Below are 5111 nucleotides of genomic sequence, written 5' to 3' on the forward strand. Positions count from 1 at the left end.
TATCCCTTCAAAATGCTGGAAACGAACATGAAAGTGTTATTACAAGGCTCGGTCTCATGCCAAAAATAATTTAAGTGTGAAAACACAAGAGAAGAATGCTTCCCTGTGTCTCTATTATCTCCCTGGAGTCTCCCGCCAGCCTTCCTCTCTCTCCACCCCTTGTATTTCCAGGCGTATGTGGGGCAGCCAGAAGAGCTCCATATGCCACAGAGTCGTGTATTTTTTTTAATGTTGGTCTTTAAGGGGCACCACTGCCAATGGTTCAGTCACATGGCAGGGATTTAATTACCTGTATGAAATACACTAAAGAAATGCATGTTGGGCTTTTCTTCTTTCCACAATTCCACTTCAATTTGTATTTTTCCCCTTCTAATTGAAATTAATTTCCCTTGCTGTTTTGTGTTACAAAACACCTGGATAGGGTTATTATTCTGTAAAGGTAATTATAAAATTAGAAGGCTAACCACGACTCGGATTTCCTAAATCACAGGTGGCAATGGTACCAAGTGCTGATGAAAGGGAAAATAATTCAGAAATTCAAGCTAAAAAAAAAAAAATGCTGGCTAAATTCTCTTGCAAAGACACACCCACAGGCCTAGCAATGCCCCCAATCAGGTAATGTCTAAAGGCTTCCATTGTCAATGTGAGTGTGATGGACATAGTGGTACAATCCCCTATAAGACTAACAACACTTCCCAACCTGCTAAGGTGCTCCTTCCAGACCACCCTCAGCTGCCAGCCCCCTGTGACCATTGCCTTGCCCATGGTCACACCTGCTCTGTGAGCAGCTGGTTCCATTGGCTGATCCTCCTAGGCCAGTGATGGCGAACCTATGACACGGGTGTCAGAGGTGACACGCGAACTCATTTTTTTGGTTGATTTTTCTTTGTTAAATGGCATTTAAATATATAAAATAAATATCAAAATATAAGTCTTTGTTTTTACTATGGTTGCAAATATCAAAAAATTTCTATATGTGACACGGCACCAGAGTTAAGTTAGGGTTTTTCAAAATGCTGACACGCCGAGCTCAAAAGGTTTGCCATCACTCTAGGCCTTCTCACTCCAACTTGGGACAACTCTGAAGGACCATCCCAGCTCAGAGCTCCCTGTGGAATCATCATTGAGGACTTCATTGAGATGGCATCACTGCCCAGATCCTCCCTCTGCCCAGTCCTGTCCCCTTCCCTCTCCTTCCCTCCCCTTCCACAGGTGTGGATCCCAAGAGTACTTCTTAAAAATCCTCCTTAACACTAAGTCATCTCAGAGTTAGCTTCCCAGATAACCCAACCTCCACCAAAGAGGAGAGGAAGTTGGATAAAAATCTAAAAATTGTTCTTACATTTACTGAGACGCCCAAGCAAATGAACACTAACCCACTTATTTCATTGCTAAAAGTTTTGTAGACCCATTGTTACCAGCTCACTAATGGCTGCTCACGTTAGTATCAGATAAAACGGATGACAGCTCCAAGAAGTAATGAGGGAAAGGAAAGTTAATGGAAGTATGTATTAACAGCCTCAAAAACATTCACATTTTTGACCCAATAAATTACATTTTTATTTATGGATTATTATGCTTATAGCCCATCTAATACCCAAACTTACTGAAGGTGACTTACATTCAGCAAGTCAAACTACATAAATAAACAATATATAGCAAAATTAAGACAATATAAATAAAGGCAGATGTTAGGTGAATCCCCAAAAAAAGTGGCCATGGCCCAGCCAGTGTAGCTCAGTGGTTGAGTATCAACCTATGAACCAGGAGGTCATGGTTTAATACCTGGTTGAGATACCTGCCAGGTTGAGGGCTCGATCCCCAGTAGAGGGTGAGCAGGAGGCAGCCGATCAATGATTCTCTCTCATCATTGATCAGCCAATGGAACCAGCTGCTCACAGAAGCAGGTTCTATCTCTTTCTCCCTTTCCCTTCCTCTCTGAAAGCTATAAATTTTTTTTAAGTGTCCATGATGTCAGGCCAGATTAAGGCCTTAGAGGCCCCCATCCCCATATAGGCAATTCAGGCAAAAGCAATACTAGACCAAACACAAAACATACATCTGCATTGAAATTACTATAGCTTTTTATCTAGAGTCCCTGCTAGTAAAATTCTCCATGGGTATATTGAAAATGAAAAAGGATAGCAATTAATGTTTGGGGCACCTAACCATGAATTTGAACTGCCTGTCGGGTAATCCAGACTGCTGATTACTGAGGATAAACTAATAATTTGACTTTGGGAAGAACTCTGGCTAGTTAAGCAACACTGCATATCGTCAATAATAAACAAGGTGCCTGAGAAGAAGACAGGCTGGCCCTGGGACTGTGGCCTGCAAACAGGCCCGGCGAAGGGCCTTGTGTGAGGTGGCAGAGGAGAGCTACAGAGGGCACCCTGTCCTGCCAGGTCCTAGAGCAGCCCCGCTTCCCAGGAGGCTCAGAGCCACATTCCAAACACAATTCAGAAAAGGTCATTTTGAACGGCCCAGGCAAGTTGGTCCAAGCTCTGGTGATCCAGCCAGATCCGAGGATAAAATGGAGAAGGCCTAAAAGAGTGGAAGGCCTACATGTCTGTCTTAACCAGCTCAGGCTGCTATAACATAACAGCCTGAGCTGGCTGAACAATGGACATTTTTTCCTTATAGGTCTGAGCTGAGAGGTCTGAGATCAAAAAGCTGGCAGATTTGGTTCTTGTGAGAGCCCCCTTCCTGGCTTGCAGATGACTATCTTCTCACTGTACCTCACATGGGAGAGGAAGCGAGCTCTGGTGTCACTTCCTCTTCTTATAAGGGCACTAATTCCATCAGGGGATGCTAGTCATGACCTCATCTAATTGTAATCACCTCCCAAAGGCCCCGCCTCCAAAGACCATCACATTGGGAGTTAGGGCTTCAACATAAACATCAAGTCCATGACAATATCCTTCAAGCAATTCTCAGAAGTTTATTTTTTACACCACATCTTTGACCAGAGTAGAGCAGCAGAATTTCCAGTTACATTCTCTGGCAAATAGCTGGAGAGCAAATGGTGTTTGTGAATTGACATCAGTTGACATGCAGGAGGTCTTGGAGTTTCCAAGAAGAGCCACCCAGTTAAGGAAAGACCCCCATCTCTGCTTTGCACGGGGTCATGAGAACACCTGCAGGCAGGGCCAAAGTTCTCTTCAGAAGGAATTTGTCCAACACAAGGATGAATGGGCAATAAAGGTCTTGACATATTTAGTCCTGGAGTTCTATGTCACAGTGATTCTTTGTCTTTAAAAAACTTTTATAGGACTTGGGAAGTGGCTGCTCCAGGCGACTCCCTCCAGCCAGTGCTTGAGATTGGTGGTGGCCCAGGTTAGACCTCAAGGCCCGTGGGGGCCGTGGCAGCAGGGCGTCCACAGGAAGCGTGGGTGGGTGCGCCGCCATCGCTGTGGGGAACCTCTGGGTCCGGCATTGCAGCTTTTCGGCAGAGGCATGGCGTCGGCCACCACCAGCAAGAAGATGTGGAAGGAGGCCACCTACTCCATCTGCCTGCACCTGATGGCCGAGCCCATGAGCATCAGCTGCGGCCACAGCTACTGTCAGGCCTGCCTGCTGGGCTTCATGGGCGCCCCCCTCCTTGCGGCTGAGCAGAGACCTTATCTTGCCCCAGTGCCGGGCTCCCTTCCAGAGAGGCAGCCTGCGGCCCAACTAGCAGCTGGGCATCCTCATCACCCTCGGGAGCGGGAGCTGTCCAGCCAGGAGCACAGGGAGCGGCTGCACCTCTTCTGCGAGGACAAGGACCAGCTCACCTGTTGGCACTGCAAGCGCGACCCGCGTGGCACAAGGACCACGCCACGGCGCTCATGGAGGACACGGGCCCAGGCTACAGGGAAAAGCTCCAGGAAGCGGTGAGGAAACTGAGGCACTTGGAAGAGGAATGCACGAACCAGAAAGCATTCACGGCGAAGCAGATAGCCCAGTGGAATGAGAAGATAAAGGCTCAGAGACAGAAAATCCAGGCGACCTTCCAGAACCTGCACAGCTTCCTGAGGGAGGAGGAGAGGTCGTACCTGTGGAGACTGGAGAGCAGGAAAGAGCACACTCTGCAGAGACGGAGGGCCAGTGAGGCCAAGCTGGGGCAGCAGGGCCGGGAGCTCGAGAGCCACATCCTGGAGCTGGAGGAGCGATGCCAGGGCTCCGCCCAGAAGGTGCTGCAGGAGGTGAAGGGCGCCCTGAGCAGGAGCCAGGCTGTGCAGCTGGAGACACTGGAGGCCCTGTCCTTGGATATTCAGTCCGAGTGTGAGGTCCCCGAGCTCTACTTTGACCTGAGAAGACGGTTGAGGAGCCATCAAGGACCCTGCGAGGGTGATCTCCCTCTGTCAGTATCTGTTTGGGATTTCTTGAACCATCTGACAGAGCGGTCTGGCAGTTTTGAAACTGACATGGAACAGTTTGCACAGACCCCGAGTGGCCGGGTCTCCATGGACGAGGCTTTGCAAGAACTTGTGGACCTCATCTATCAACAGGCCACGTCCATGCCAAAGTTCCGCTGCGTGGGAGCTCGCCTGTGTAGGTACCTGTCCTGTCACCTGACCATTAGCTCAGAGGGGCAGCTTCTGCCAAGTGCTCCTTCGAAGATTACAGACTGAATATGACCTTAGAGATCAAGCTGCCAAGGAGAATGAAGCAACTCGGAGATAATTCCATGGGTTCATGCTCTTTCAAGGAGAACTTTATCTTTCGCTGAAGATCAAAAGAGCAAAGGGACAGGTTCAAACAGCTATTCTTCAGCCTTTTCTTCAGGGGTTGTTGGACGCCGTCTTTTCTAACCCTGTGGACAATAATTTGTGCAGTAAAATTCCTGAAGTTGACAGGGCCGGCATTGGAAGATGTCTGGAAGGGACAAGGAACAAAGGACATGGACGAAGTTATCCAGAGGATTGAAAATATCGCCCTGTACGTGGCCTGCAGTGAAGACATGAAGCAGATGCTCTTGAAGCTTGGAGAGCTCCAGTCAAGTAACTGGGGGAGAGTCCATGCCACCTCAACATTCAAGAGAAGCAACACCCGAAAATGATCCCAACTATTTTATGACAGAACCACCATTGGGTACAGCGGATGGTGTTCCTCTCACTGCAGCTGATCCC

The 5111-nt window shown here is 48.3% G+C and overlaps 1 pseudogene; it reads left to right on the forward strand.

The window, feature by feature from the left end:
- Positions 1 to 3456: 3456 nt before the first annotated feature.
- Positions 3457 to 4636, forward strand: LOC106727953 (annotated as a pseudogene).
- The last annotated feature ends 475 nt before the right edge of the window (positions 4637 to 5111 follow it).

The sequence above is a fragment of the Myotis brandtii genome, unplaced genomic scaffold (genome assembly GCF_000412655.1).
Source record: "Myotis brandtii unplaced genomic scaffold, ASM41265v1 scaffold506, whole genome shotgun sequence".
Classification (NCBI taxonomy): Eukaryota; Metazoa; Chordata; class Mammalia; order Chiroptera; family Vespertilionidae; genus Myotis; species Myotis brandtii.